Source organism: Nanorana parkeri, unplaced genomic scaffold, assembly GCF_000935625.1.
Source record: "Nanorana parkeri isolate BGI_ZX_2015 unplaced genomic scaffold, ASM93562v1 scaffold84, whole genome shotgun sequence".
Lineage (NCBI taxonomy): Eukaryota > Metazoa > Chordata > Amphibia > Anura > Dicroglossidae > Nanorana > Nanorana parkeri.
The window spans coordinates 205,956-222,970 of NW_017306352.1; positions in this window are offsets into that span (position 1 = coordinate 205,956).

Genomic DNA, 17,015 nt, shown 5'->3' on the forward strand with positions numbered 1-17,015 from the left:
CACATGTAAAAGGGGGGGGGGGGGGGGGGGGGGCCTCTATAGCCGGTGGATCGCTTGTATGTAAACAGACATTGCTGCCTGTTTTAAATTTTGGTTTTTTTCCCGCTTGTGCGGCGCAGCGCGCACAAGTGTGCAGGGCTAATAGGCCGTATATACACGGCTTGTTACATCCAGGAATCGTTAAAGGCTGTTAAACTTAAGGCGGGCATACACTACTAGATTCTTGCATGAACATTCATACAAAAAGATAATACTATTGACAAATTTTGCTCAAAATTTCATTTAATTCTAACATTCAATTTTGGAAAGAATGGAGTTTCCCTAACAAAAACCACATTTATTCTTAGAATTTTGTTTGCTCAAGAAAAATTTCCCATCCTGTTCCTTAAATTTTTTTCACCACTACGCTCAAAAAAGACCGTTGATTTTTACCTTGTAAATGTAGCAATAAAATGATCACTGTGATGCACTTGGCCTAAGCAGAGAGCAGAAATGTGGGAGGGACTCAACAGTCTCCAACCGCTACAGGCTGCCTGCAGAAAACTACAGGAGGAGGTGGAGACAAGACCGGTCACCCTGCACAAGAAGAGAGAGCAGCAGTGACCGGTCTTTATTGCAGGAAGCTCCTGCACAGAGGTAAATGTTCACATTGCGTTACTGCACAGATCACAATACAATGTATTGCTTATCCCCCACTAACTTTCATTAGCACCTTGAGTTCTCACAAATACTTAAATGTGGACCCATCCCTGCCCATACCCATAATCCAATGTTCTGTAGCTGAGTAACCAATCCAGAGACCTGGCTAGTGTCATGTGGCAGATCTAGGGTCTTGGACTCTAGGGTCATGTCTGATTTTTGGCATAGGCCCTTTTAAGGGCTCCAGGACCACTACAGTGAAATGGAAGCTAATGACAGGCACTTGAGTGCATACCAAGGCATTCCATGAACATTCAGCAAAGGAGCACAAAATTGCATGCTTTGATGTGCATTTGTGGAAAGCGTCACAAATGCACAACATGCTTGCAGTGGCATTACTTGTTAATGGCACCCCAAACGTGGCCAGAATAACATGCTTTTGCCCCCACGTGTTGGTGTGCATTAAAACATGCACAAACATGTAGGGAAAAAATGTGGGATTTTCAGCTACTTTTCCCGAGTGTGATGCATGTGTGAAACCCATTTAAATCAATGAGGATGCGCATCAGACGTGGGGGGAAAAAAATGTGCAAATACAATAAACTGTTTTTTTTTTTTTTTTTTTAGCAAAAGTTATTGTGGAATTAATAACTTGAGGGGAGATTCAATGAGGAATCACTTGTGTTCCTATGTGTCTAGTTGGTTAATTGGGCATATCAGTGTCAGTTACCAGCGACAGTCTTTTTGCTGACCCCAGGACAAATGCCCTTTATACACCTTTATTACACCAGCCCTACCATCCTCCCCTAGTTATAAAAGTACATGAAAAGGTCATCATCATTCAATGTTCACCTTTCCACAACCATTATTACAACTGTTGACAAAAGTGATTCATGTAAAAAAGAAAAAAAACCTCTTAAAACTTTGAAAATCATGTTTATTCAACTGAGGAGACCACTTTGAAAAGTGTGTCAAACCTGAAAAGCCACTGTGTGCGCGGCTGTAGAGCTGAACGAACCTTGACATTGACAAAGTTTCATTTATTGGAAACACCTTGTTATGTTTTCTTTACCTGTAACATTCATGGGATCTCTGCCAAATCCAAAGCACGAAAGACGAAATTCACAGCGTGACATAATAAGAGAGGAGCAGAAACTGGCAAGAAAATGTTAATTTAGCAGATGATATGTTCACTATGTCTAAATACCCATTTATTTTAAAGAAGAACTCCAGGCAAATGTTTAATTAACCCTTGCAGTGGGACTACCCCCTGCACTGCAAGGGTTAACTGCTCATTTTTGTCTAGAGAAGAAAATAAAAAAAGTTATACTCACCTGAACTGCTGAGCTGGCTTGCTCTTAGACCGGTCCTTCCAGCCTCTCTCCCCCTCTTTTGGCGGTCTAAGGTCCTGTGAGTCATCACGTCCAATACACAGTGTACTAAACGTGAGGACGCCAAGGGACATACTATCATTGCAGTCTACGAGGAGGCAGGCTACACCAAGCACTGTCACAGCCGCTGGCCTGGAAGATTGGGTAAGTAAAACTTCCTAGGCATCCTAGGAAAAAAAGAGCACTAAACCCTTGCAGTGCGGGGGTAGCCCTACTGCAACGGTTAATGCATTGAGTTCTTCTTTAAAAAAGAACTCCAGGATTTTTAAAAATTAACCCTTGTGGTGGGGCTACCGTCGCACTGCAAGGGTCAAGTGTCCTTTTTGGTCCAGGGGCAAACATAAAGATATACGCACCTGATCATCGGTCCTGCAGCAGTGACCGCTAACCTCTCTCCCCCTCTGCTCTAGCGTTCTCACAACTAATGGATCTGCATAAGATGTGATGATGCCAAGGGTTCTTAGACCGCCGCGGGCCGAGGAAGAAGAGGCTGCAGCACCGGTCTAGCATCCAGACGGGATGGAGGATAAGGTGAGTATCTCTTTATTGTCGCCCCCTAGACAAAACAGACACTAAACCCTTATTGTGCGAGGGTAGCTCCACTGCAAGCTTCAGTTTTTCAAAAATCCTGGAGTTCTTCTTTAAAGTCGCTCTAAACCCAATCACTCATGTAAGCTTTAATGGTGTAATTACAAAAGTTGTTTTTAGGCTTTTTAATTATGCAGCTTTCAAAAAAATAATAATTGGTGATAATCTGATGACAACTGTCTCCCAATTGTGCTTCTGCATTGTCTCCCTGTCACATATGCCATTCATGGAGACTACAAGCTGCCATGCTGATGCACGTTATGCAGCATGGTCCATACTTGTGACTAGTTAGAAACCGTTCCTAATCAGCATCACTGAGATGCAAAAAAGGATAAAAAGAAAGTGAAAATAGTATTCTATGAAAAAAAATCCAACCAAAAGATGTCATGGGACCCTAAGGCCCCATTCACATGGGGCTTAGTGCTGCAGCTGGGGATTCCTGCAGCAAGAACCTGCAGATTCATACAGTTGGAATCACAGGTGGGTACGTACAGATGTGGCCACTGTGCCCATTTAAGTGAATGACAGGCTGACAGCAGCTGTATATGTTGGTGGCTGTGCATATGTAATTGTACATGAAATGTTTAGCTGAATGTTTTTTGTACATGGTATGATTACCTGCAGTTCAAGATAGATGATTGTCCCTGGACACAGACAGCTTGCGTCCAAGGACAATCCTCTATCCCGATCTGCAGGTAATTATAACATGTCTACTGTCAGCCAGTAATTCACTTGAACAGGCTCAGCAGCCTCACCTGTATGAACACACCTGGGATTCCTGGCACAAGAAGGTTGGACTTGATGGACCCGTGTCTTTATTCAACCTCAAATACTATGTAACTATGTAAGAATCATAAAGGATCCAGGTTTTAGTGCTATCACTTCCTCTAACTCAGCACCCTCATCTTGTTTAAGTGTCTCCCTTTGGTAGGGGGCAGGTAGTTTGAGCCAGAGACATTAATGATAATGAAGATCCACCTTCTTGTGTTTTTGACAACGTGGACAGCAAGTAAATAACATAACATAACTGTTATTACTCGTACACGATGCAGTAATGTAATTAACAGGCTGGACTTTAATTTAAATTCTCTCATGTTGATGGAGGGAGGAGGCCATGTTGGGATGATTTGGATGGTACAACCAGAGCTGGGTCCAAGGCTTTACATAATTATCCAAATTAAAGAGAGAACATACAACATACATGCAATTCAGTAATGATGTACAAAATTTTTTTGAGTGTCCCATTTTTATAAATATATCTCCCTGCTTAAAGAATAAATATCTCTGGAAAGAACAGTAATGGGGGGTCATCGTCTGGCATGGTGCTTCCCCCACTGGTTTTGGTATTTGTCAGGGGGCTCGGCCTCTTGGGAAGTTGGGAAGCTGGTGGGGGTGCAGCTGGGGACATAAGGGTGGTTTTAGTAGAGGCCTTATTTTGGCTAATGGGCACCCAAAGACCCATTCTCAAATCCAACAGTCGTTCAGATTATTTATTTGTATGTTATATTAGTTATTATGTTTGGCAAATGTAAATTTTTATATGGTTAAATAAAGGGCAGCTGTGGCCATTTAAATCCATGTCACACAGTACATGTGTTCATTGGAGACTTAAAAGAGAACTATGGGGTAAGTGGTAAGTGGGGTATACTAGCGTCCTCCCGTGACCCAAAGCTCAGTATATGGTGAGCTACAGCTTGCGCTATACTGAGACCACAACAGCCGGAACGGATCCCAATAATGCTGTCGAGATCCACCCAGCTGCGTGAATGACAGCTGGCTCTGCCTAACTGGAGGCAGAGCCAGCTGTACCCGCCCCCTCGAACCGTCCATTCCACCAGTCAGCGTTGGAGGATCGGAGCGGGGAGGGGGGGGAATCCCTGCAGGGAACGGTGACTGATAGTCACCGCTCTCTGCAGGGAGATGATCGAGAAGTGAGCGAGCGACAGTATGTGTTCGCTCACTTCAAGATCTATTGAGCTGATGTGTGACAGTTTAATTGCCACACGTCGGCTCGAACTATGAGGATGAGTGCTTTTCACTTACCTCATAGTTCTCCTGTAACAGAGGGGACAACATTGACAAATCCATCAGTCATGACACATACAGTGAATAGCATACGTTGTTGTTTTGAGTCCCCATAATACAGTTGTATTACCTCTTGATCCTGCCAGCAGATTTGTTAATGGTTTACTTACTTTAATAGGCCAAGCTCTCCAGCAAAAGTGGCATATTTGGGATAAACTGTTTAGCACTGCTAGGGAATGCTAACAATGGTCAGTTATGCATATAGCTTAAACCATTTTTTTCAATACACAAAAAACTGCTGCGGTAACTACTTAAAAATTAGTTGCTAGAGTTGGCCATTAATTTGTTTCTCTCTTATTTAAAATCCATTTAAAAGTGCATGTCTATCCAAATCTACCCTGTCCACAGAATGACAACGCTGCTGAGCAATTTCACCGTTGAATGAACAGCGTTGTCACCCTGCTACAAGAAGCGGAAAAATAAGAGGTCTACTGGCTGGGTCAAAATGTAATAAAACTATGTGATGGGGGGGGGGAGGGGGGGTTTCAAGGACACAAAAATTGCTGTGCTGGTTCTACTGACAGACTGTATCACGTATACCATTTTTGCTCAAAGTAGATCCCTTTTTATTCTAAATCTGTAAAATAATTCAGAATGCTATGTATTCCTTCAAAGACAGCAGTGTACCCCAGACTGATATGACAGACTCCTAAGAAGAGACCGAATACCGTGAAGGTCACATAAACACCAGTTATTCCAGGCATATCATTCAGCTAGTAGTAAGCAGTCTTTGATAGCAATGTCAAACAGTAGCTCTCTTTGCATTTTAAATTAGACACACATTCTCTGTGTGTGTTGTTTCCCTCCCTAAATTAAGGTATTTGGAGAATCTTTAACTCAAGAAATAGACTTGTTCAGAAAATTGTAACAAAAGCTTCTCGTGCTACACATTTCACCCTACACACAGTCCCATTGTCAGAACTTAATTGCTGAATGGAACTCATCCGTAATATTCTGTCTGCAGCTAATTCTGAAAAATGCCATACGACTTGACAGATGACATTGTATTTTTCAAAGATTCCTGAGTGCTGTGGTCCTTAAACAAGGCTATGAGGTAAGAGATTTGTGTAACATGTTTATGGCTGATTAAATGTACTGTAAAATGAAGTGCAAGGTGAGTAGTTTACAGAAGTGTTTTATTGGGGACATCGTGATAGCTGGAACCTTTACACACAAAAGTGACTGAGAGAGACAAATGCTTGAAGTATATAACTGATTAGCCAAGGCAAAGAAGGATTCCAAAAGATAATATGAAGATATTAGACTGATGGTGCTTTGATCGGATGAAAATCGTATTCTAAATCTAAGTTATTTTACACCAACCCCTGTCTTATACTTCTTTCTCAGGGAACCCCTGACAAGTACTATATCTACTGTCCATGGTACACTAGCATTAACAATAAGTTGCAGTATAGGAATAAATGAAGGAATTACATGTGGTGTACTTAATGTATTCAACGCCCAGGGCTGCTCTGCACTACAAAATGATTTAATAATAATGGAATGAAATGAATAAATATATATTAATGGCCAGGTTGACACACCAAGGTTCAATACTTTCTGATTCATTGCTTCAGTATAATTATGCAGATAAGACGTATTGAAGCCAATGGGTCAACAAAACAATCAGGTAACTAGCATGTTCGGAAGGTTAGCATTCACAATTCAAAGCTACAATATTTCTCCCATGACAGACTCACTTTAAAGTGTATTTAAAGTGTACTCACTTTATAGCTGTCTTGTACATCACATTTATCTCATTACCTCATTGCCTGTACCGTTGTGTGTCAGGTGCTATTTAATTTCAATGAAAGCCCAACAGTGCACAAAGATGGACATGGTAGGTTATGCATTAAAAAAGATGGTGCATGTCCAGTTTTTTGGGTGGTACTTGGATATACAACTTGGTACTACAGGATATAGAATGAACGTTTGCTGAACAAAATGTTTAGAGACAAGGAGGTAGCAGGTGGTTGCTCAGGGGTGGAGGTATACAGAGTGGGAGGCAACACAACCATTCTTTTAAGAGTGCTTTTGTCCAAGAATAAAATCCTCCAAAAACAGTGACACTTTAGTATTCTTCAAATCCACTTCTTAACAATAAGGCACATATAACAGAAAACGCAAATGCCAAATAAGAATTCAGTTCTTACAGACAGGAGATTACTTGACACACGCCTGGTTCTCTTCACAATAGTAACCCTGCAAATACCTGGACAGTTCTCCTGGATGGCGGCAGTAGAGTTCCCAGTGCTCCAACCCACTCCAAACTGAGGGGTGAGGCCTAGGCCTGTCCCTAACTGGTTTTTGTTCCTGTCTACTCACTTTCCAATCCAGGGACCCCTTTGTGACGCACATTGTGCTATTTATGCCACATCAGTGTCCAAAATGGGCACTGAAATTTTGCGACAACTGTTTTACGTCAAAAAGATTCCAAGTGTCCCAAGATGGCATCCGGAGCCCATGGAAGAGCACACATTAGTCCTATGCTGGGCTCTCCATAGTGCTAGAAGAAAATGGCAGTCACATGACTACTTCTGTTCTGCCAGAAATGACTTAGCAATCATAGAATCGCTGCATTGCTTCCCGGTACAACTATCCCGATGGAGTGGAAGCATCTCTCCTTAGGTGTAGCAGTGCCCACCAACCTGAACCCACATGCCTACAGGGAGGACAGAAGAAGATAACAGTGAGGGTATAATCACAGTGATTTATATACTGTTTGGTAAGGACACTTTTACTGGTATTGTGCTCGAAACTGACAACAGTAGGTTAACTTGAAGTTATGTGAGGAGAGTGACAACCTAGACCTAATCATTGACCTGCATGGCATAAAATAAAAATGTGCTTCCTGCTCTGTTGTCATCGTGGTAACAAGCAGGAAATATGTAAATGTTGAAAGAAGGTTATAGTTTGCAATAGCATGAATAGCTTAACCCTTTCGCAGCCAAGGCCTTTTTTGCATTTTTTTTACACACATGTTATAATCCACATTTTAGGCCTGAAAATTACTTAAAACTCCCAAACCTTATATATTTTCTGAAAGCAAAGACCATGTAGACTGAAATGGTGGCAGTTGCAAATTTGTATGTCGTACAATATTAGCGCAACTCTTTATCAAACCCAAACTTCTAGCGATAAATGCACTTAAGTTAATTTTATTTTCCAAAAACGCAATATTGTACCCATTTATTTTATAAAATATAAAAGATGAGGTTAGGATGAGTAACTAGATACCAAACATTTCCCATAACTAATTTTCCCCATAACTCCAAAGTATTCAAAAGTTTAGTAAAATGTATATATTTTTAATGAATACATTTAAAATGCACACATATCAAAAAAGACAATGCTCGAACAGTACAGTGAATGCCATCAAAGATTTTTTTACTATGACATGAAAGTTTTTGAACTTTTTTTGCATCTTCTCTCTACCTATTAAAAAAAATGTCATACACGTGTATGCTAACCCGTTCCTGGGATAGAGGAATCAATATCTCTCTCCTATCTTTGAGAATATTCTGTCCAAGACCACCAATTACAATCCAGATATTCAGGAGGCGTGCCAAATACCTCATTTATATTATACTATATATATTTTTTTCACCTTTTCTACATCCAGCCGAGTATTGTCTTATATGTAATACATGTATGTCTGTCTTTTTTTATATGTGTGGATTTTAAATGTATTCATTAAAAATATATACATTTTACTAAACTTTTGAACACTTTGGAGTTATGGTGGGATCCCCTTAGGGGAACATTTATTTGCTTCTGTTATAACCAATAACAGGGGACCTACCATGATGATGATATATATCTAGCATTGTTATAAACTGTATACTTTATAAACCTTCCCTCCCCCTGTACATGTTTAGATACCCAACATGCCCGTGCGTGCATCTGTGAAATAGTGACCAAATACTGTACACCAAATTGTCCATAGGTGACACTTTAAAAGTCCCTGCAGGTCATTAGTTTACAGATATCCATGAATATTGGCCCTAGGTGGCAAGGATTTACAAATTTGAGGAGAGTCTGTTTAAAGAGGCCCGCTGCCACGGAGTGTGTATTTCCACTTTCGCAGCCAAATTGGGATGACACCTATTTTATATTTGTTACATGTCCCCATTCACATAGCATAAGCTAATAAATATTTACAAAAATGCTTCTTGTAGTTTAAAATGCTTTTACTTCGGTCCGTGTTTCTTAGCTTCTTAAAGTTTAACATTCCTACTAGCTTCTTCTTTTCCAATGTTAGGACGGGCTGTGAGGGGCAAGGGCTTCTCTATTGTATGTTAATTAAGTTAATGAGAGAAAAAAATCAAGCACATTTCAGTCCTAAGTCTTTCTATGAGGACAGATCACTGTGAAGGTGCTGAGAAAAACCTGGAATCAGTCATGCTGCCCACTGCAACATCTAAAAGGTAAGAAACATGTTTTTACAAATAATTATTTTTGTATGCTGTGTGAATTAGACACACATTACAAACATATAGAGGGGGTTTCTCAAGTTTCACTGCAAAAGTGGAAATACACTTTAACCCTGCATGAGGTGGCACTTTTATCTTTGGATGAATAGGATAAGCAGGGTGCTAAAGAACCCAACCAGGAGTGAAGTAAATCCTTTGAACTAATACTTTAGTAGCATGCATGTTTTATTTTCCTTAGAAGTGTGACTTTGCAGCCTGTGGTGTTGGTGTAGGTGTTAGTTAGAGCTTGAAAGATAAGCACTCTGGATATAGAAGAGTTATCACAAGGCCTGATATTGTTATGTCATTTTTGCACATTAAAGATACAATCCTTGCTTGTCGCAGGTCAGTTATCAAAATCCAGAACAGTTCTATAACACAGACGGGATTCCTGTTCTGGAATAACCCATATGGTTCAATGAGCGGAACCAGTTTGAAGTGTTTTGTAGTGAATTGTGTATTTTATCTATGTGCTATATCTATAACAATTTATTTTGTACACAGTATAATTTTTTGCCTGCACTCGGGCGACTGGTTTATTTAGTATCTTACACAAAATAACTTAAAGTGTAAGAACCAAGAACAAAAGTGCAATATATTGCAGCTTACCTTAGTTTTTTTTTTAGTCTTTTTCCCTTTATTTTCACTAATGATCTTGCCAGTAACATGCTTCCTGTCCTAGGTTGACACTTTATTGTACTGCATCTGTGGAGAAGCAGTGTTGTCACCCTAAGGCAGGAAGTGTGCTAGGACTACACAACACCTCCTCCCCTCCTTATGTACATAACAAAGACAGTGTTCTGTAGTCCACAGAGGTAGTAACATGTGAACCCCATTTTGAGCATCATTACCATGAGCCCAGGCCGGTGTGCTGACCCACTTCCAGGGGATGTGTCCATGACAGCTTGGGAAAAGGGAGGGTCACCGGCACTCCAAGAGCATTGATCAATATGTCTTTTCTAATGATATGTTCATATTATCACATAATTGCAGATTATGATCGCAGATTATGTGATCTAATCAACATGCGTCAATAAAGACATATTGATCAATGATCTTGGAATGCCGATGACCCTTCTTGATCTTGTATTGAATAGCGCCATCCGTTTGCAACCATAGCACCCACCAATCCTCAGGGAGTAAGGAGTGCAATGGGCTTTGGACATTAATCTGATCATGACAGCCTGGGCTCACAGGAAGTTGGTTGGATGATACTGAGCATCGATCAGCATGGAAGTGGACTGGCACTAAATCGCAAAGCAGTGAACCAATGGGCAACATCACCAGGAAGAAGGGGAGTGTTGCAGTGAAAGCTGCTATTTTATGTTTACCAATGCTGGTCAATACCTTAAAATATGTACATTAAATGTAACCTTTTCCTGTGTGTTCCTTGTTCTATTTTTCTTCTCATCCTACAGACATGTCAGGCTAAAAGACTTATCAGATCGGACTCTGCCAGCTTTTCAAGGTGCGTGAACTTCAGAATAAAATTTTATTCTTCCTTGTCCCATAGAAATGTTGAATATCTGATTCTAAATAGGCAAACATCCCGGCATGCTCTTTTATTGAGGCCATTGTAGCTCAGGTTTTCCTTTAGCAGCTGGAAACAATATGAATAAAACATAATGACTTTGTTTGGTTAGTTTAATGTTCAGTGACATATTATAAAAGTGCTTCAAACTGAAGCTTGTGTCCTGATTAAATATTTATACACTCAACAGCCATAAACAGTCGTTGAACTGAATATTTTGTTCTGAAAACCGAAAATATCAAACACTTTATGGATTTCCTCCTGTACACTTCTTATATTTAGCCGTTCTGAAAGGCAGTAAAAGGCAAACATACTGCAGAAATGCAAAACAAATAGTCATTGTGTAGGCAGTATTTATTTAAAGCGGCCAATGCTGGGCAAGGCAACAGGCTTGCTTTATTGTCCTCCTCCCCGCAGTATATACTCACCTTTCCTTTACTCCCCTGCCATTGTGCTCAGATAACAGAATTGAGGAAAAGATACCTTTGTAAGTCCCACCCCATGTGACAGTGCTGGGCCAAAGAACAAGTGACATGAGAGGAAAGGGGGGAGTATGCTCCTTCATACCCAAGCCTACCGAGTTTTTCTAAGAAAAAGTTAAAGTCACCCAATCCTTGGAGCCAGCTTGCTCTTAGACTGGTTCTTCTAGCCTCACTCCCCCTATGCTGAAGTGGTCTAAGGTCCCTGAGTCATCACATTCTATACACAGGAGAGGAAGGGACAGGCAGGAGGGAGCGCTGTCACAGCCGGGCAGCCCGGAGGATCAGGCGGCTCTAACTTTGTTATTTTCCTCCCTGGACCAAAACGAGCGCTTAACCCTTGGGAAGCCCCACTTCAAGGGTTAATAAACAAATTCCCAGAGGTCTTTTTTAAAACTAAACTCTAACCAATGAAATACCCATAATGCTGGTTCTCTCTACATATAATTCATAGTAGAGTATGTTTTTGTTTATTTAAAGTGTAAGTGCTTTTTTTGGTCTTTATATTGCTGTGCTTATGTCACATGAAACCCTAACAAGCTTCACACTTTACATTAGATTTAAACACTTAAACCTTTTTTGTGAAAATGAATCCATAAAATTAATGGACTTCACATATGGTTATGCAGATTAAGAGGGAGTTGTGCATCACTTGTGAGATTTAACACAGGATTTTCTATATGTAGACATTTTATGAGATGTACTAGACCTCTTTTTTTTTTTTTCTATCATCAGCACAGGCATTGTGCAACACAGGTGTTGTGTATGACACAAAATTGTTAATCACTTTGTGACCATTTCACATTTTATAATATTTTTCTCACATTTTAGGAATATTTTGAGTTTGAAGCACAGTGCTATTTTCTTTTTTCCTAGTTTATTTTGTCCCTAGCACATTCGCATTACAATCCCGACTGAAAAATAACATTTACAGTTAGAATTTTGTTTGTTCAGGTAACAAAAGAGAGAATTTCTATCCTGCTCCATTGATTGTCCTCCTCATTACAGTCAAAAACAAATGCTGATTAGACCCTACTGACCATTGGAAAGTTTAACAAACGTTCCAAAAACAAACATTTTGGAATGAAAATTCTACTGATGTATGTTTATGGGTAAAACACAGGTTATACATTTACACAGCAAACAAACAACATAAACATTGATTTGATTTAAAAACAGTGTTTTTATGAATTTCAAAAGAATACATCAATGAGCTAAAATTAGTTTTGTGATATACAGTATATGCCTGGAGCTGTTTTTTAATTACTACCTCATTGGTGAGTAAAGGAAAGGAAGAATGACGTGAAAACTATATTTTTGTTATGCCTTAGGTTAATTTTTACCCTCATACATCAAAGTAGGAATCAGTGTACCACAGACAAATATACAGATAAGTATCTCCACTGATCCACCAGCTTCCTGTGTTTCCTACATAGTCAATAAAGAAGGAAGTACAGTTTAATATACTTGGTAATGCAGTGACTAAGTTGTAAATCAGGTCTCTTGGGTATAGGTGCAATGTATGTAAATCCTAACCATTAACTTCTCTTATTTGTGTTCCCAAAATGAATGCAGACATTATATTTAAGGACTGGTAAACTGCAATGTATTATGTTTTTGCTTTTGGGTATAGGTAAGCTTTAACTCTTGTCAGTCAATCAGATTTCACACACTCTTTTGGCTACAGAAAACTAAAATGTGATTGTTTGCTATGGCTTAATGCGCTATCTACATAGTGACTGTGGTTTCCATAACCTTATTACCGAAGCCTGACCGTCTCTGCACATGGAAGCATGTCATTACTGGTCGTGTGTTCACATACCCACCCTTTTATCATTCATGATAGCAAGTAGGCTCCAGTGAGTGGTAGCTGCCATTTTAGCTATACGGCAGAAAGAATGGTCATACATTGATCTGTCAACACTGGAGGTAATTTGCATCATCCATGTTTTCAGGAAGGCTTTAAAGTGCCACAGCAAATTTTTCTCCATATTTCAACAGCCAAGGCCATCAAAGTTTTCCTTTGACTTCAGATGTCCAAGATCCTAAAAAAAAAATACAATGGCTAAGACAATGGTGTTCTTGGTGAGGCTAAGCCCAAAGGAGACCCTTTGAATGTTAAATCTGGTCTATAGCTTTCATGTTGGCCAGGAAATGCAATGTGCATTTTTTAGCTTCCATGTAGATGTTTGAGTTAACAGAAAGGAAAGGAGCCCAGCAAAGAAAAGAAAGCGGCCACTACAGAAAAAGCCATACGATTACGGTATGATGGAACATTGGATAACCATGCAATAAACTCCATAAGAAAATTGTCACACTGGCCCTGTCCATTGGGTGTGCACGTTGGGTTATATAAAAAGATTTTCAAAGGCTTGTTTGTTTGTAATAGAACAATCTAAAGTTATAGTGACTGGCCAGCTGAAAATGTTCACTACACCACAGATCATACATGGGTCTTAATATCTACTCTACCAAGGGATTACATTTAATTGCAGGTAGACGTGAAGGGGAAATGAATTGAATAGGTTTCCTATGTAGAATATCATTGTAGACAAACATGGGAGCATAAATATTACATAGTAACTGTGACATGCAAATTTACCAGTGAATCATTCAACACTTTTGTAAAACACATTCACAAGACAGATTTACCTGTCAAGACAGATTTTACCAAGATATTAAGAAATATTTAACAACTTTCAACAACACTTTTTTTTTTGTGTGTGGAAAATGGTGCATATTCTACTATTTACTGTGTGCATATCCCAATGAACGTGACATTTGCCACACATTCGCTCATGATCAGTGGGGAATCTGCATTTTAAAAGGTATTTCAAAAGTGCAAGAAATGTGGAAAATTGCTGTTTTCTAACTTTGCAGTGATATCACTCTGGTGCCTGATAACTTCTACATTGACGGAAGTTATTCTGATAATAAAAATACTGAATGAATGAATTATATGTGTAGCCACTGGTTTTACGTAAAACATTTCAGATTTCATGCAAACACACAGATAAAAGACACAATAATGCAAATCTCCTCCAGTCTAAGTGATTATGAACAGAGGGGGTCAGGCTGCTTATACCCTCAGTGATCACCTACTTCAGTTCCCTCACAAGTAGCCTTAATGATGGAGCTGCTCCAAGTATTTAGCAGTGTCTGAGCTATTTAGCTTGAAGCAGCCAGCAGCTCCATCCTTGGAAACTCTTTAAAGGCTGCTTATGAATGCTTGTGTGAGTATAGCTGATTGGCTGGGGAATGAGCAGAAGTGAAAAAACTCCAAAACATTTAAAGTGACCTTGATGTGTTCTTCAACAATGGAACGGAAAATTCCCTGTAATAGAAGTGCCGTTATACTCACCTCTCTGGAGGCCCATGCCTCCTAACTCCCCTCCAATTGTGCACTGCAGTCTCAGCTAGTCTCTTAATTAGGGATGGGCCGAGTGTTCGATTCGAACATGAGTTAATCGAACATCGGCAGTTCGAGTGCTCGCCGAGCGCCAAACTTTATGGGATGTTCGCGGTTTGTTCGACCGCGGACATTCCATAATACAAAATGCCCACTGAAGCTCTGATTTGTTGAAGTCTTGCACCTGACCACAGGTCAGGTGCTAGATTTTGCCCAGTCAGGGCTCAGCGGAGGAGGGGCCTGAAGGAGAAAGTTCTCTATCAGGTCCCCCAATGCTGATTGACAGCAGGCAGTGGGCGGGTTCAATAGCCAGCTTGCTATTGGCTATTGTATTTTACAATATCCAATAGCAGGCTGGGTATGGCTCCCAGCCTGCAATGAAGAGGGGGCAGGGGGGCGGGGCAGAGGAGCCGCGGCCGGACCGGATCCTAGACGAAGGCGACGGACCAAGGGACCTGAGGCCGGGACAGCAGCGGACGGGCCAGGGGACCGGAGGTCAGGACAGCAGCGGAGGTGAGGGGTCAGCGAAGGCATGCAACGGTCTGTGTCCCCGCTGCCTCCGCCAATACAGGCAAGGAGAGCAGCGGGGATTTGAAGGGACACAGGCCGCTGCAGCCACAGTTTTACTACATGTTTCGGCAGCTGTATGGGGGTCGAACATTCGACCCCCATACACTTGCATTGAGTTTGAGTTCGTATTCGAACATTTCGGCCGTTCGAATGTTCGTATAGGAACCGAACACGGGGGTGTTCGGCTCATCCCTACTCTTAATTCAACACTTATGTGAGTCTTGAATGACATTGTTCTCTAATGCTTCATTAATTCCTTCCCTTACCCCTACGCCACTGCAAGACTTCAGCAGTGAGGTAGTAGGTCAGACGATGGAACCCCGGGGGCGGGGGACACAGGCATCATACATTTCCAAAGATGTTGAATGCAGAAGAGACTGTGGACACTGCAGCACTAGAACAAAAGAGAGGTACAGTAGGAGAAATGATCCGTCAGAGATGATTATTATTGCTAATTATATAGAGCCAAAAAGTTTTACACAGCACTTTACATACTAAACATTCACATCAGTCCCTGCCCTCAAGGAGCTTTCAGTTTTAGGTCCCTATCTCATATACATACACATGTTAGGGCCAATTTTGACAGGAGGCAATTCACCTACCTGCATGTCTTTGGAGTTGTTAGTATACTACCCCTTCTCTTGCAGGGAACTTTCCGTTGTTTTTTTAGAACCTGAAATGATCACTTCAAAGTACTATGCTAAGCACTTGTGTATCTAAAGCGGTCACATGAATACTTTCATTGTACTTCTAGAAAAATCACCATACCTTTCTGAAAAGGAAACATTTTGTAGTTTTCTTGTGCATTAAAGACTTCTGCAGAAATTTGACATTTTATACTGTGTGTGTGGTTACTTCTCCTCTTCATTAGGTTATAGCAGGAAAAAAGCTCCCATAATGCAATGTCTGCTTTGCTATGTGAAAACTGAGCTGTCAGCGATAGCACTGGAAACAAACAATATTATCAAGAGTGTTACTTCCAGGACTGAAAACAAGCTGTTTCCCTGTGGCAAAGAAAGGTGGTAACATTGTTAATTGCTTTTATTTGGTGATTTCAAAAGTTTCTCGTATAAAACAATATTCCTCTTTTTAAATACACTGAAATCCATGTTAATGCAGCTTACAATACTTTTGCATTGGCTGAATTATTTGCTGAACTCATCTATGTTGAGTCATAGCACTTCTGCGATGGGAGTTTCCAATTTTCTTTGACATGACCTCATCATTTCCTTTTTCCACCTGCGTGTTGCTATGTGTGGTAACACTCCAAGATGATCCAACTTGACCATAGAATACTTGGAGGAGTGATGTAATGTGCTTAGTTAGGGTTTGTTTCCATATTCAATAACCAGACACAAGTATTTTTTTGGGCGGCTTTGGAGTCTTAATTCTCTGAAGAAAACGCAGACATAAAACATTTTGGAAGCTTTAAAATGGGATGACTTCTGATCTATTCTGCTGGTTTCTCTGTATATAGAAACTGCTGATACTTTCTTAGGGAATTAAGAGACAATGGGGGTGATTTATTAAAAGGTGTGTAGCTATCATTTAGGAAAGTAAACTGTGTTTACCATTAGCATTCAATCCTATACCAATTAATTTAAAAAAAAACAGGGATTTCCTGCACGTGATTGGATGGTTGAAGTGTATACAGATTCTCTAAGCTAGGAGAAAATCAAAGTAAATCAAAGCTAATGGCTTGCTAATGCTTCTTCATTGACTACTTTTGTTAAACTTTGCATGACTACCCCAAAGAACTCCATAGTGTGAAAAACACAACTGCCAGCTATAGGTTTAAAAAAAAGTATGTAGCCATAGATCAGTTTCACCCAATTTAGCCCAATATGGTTG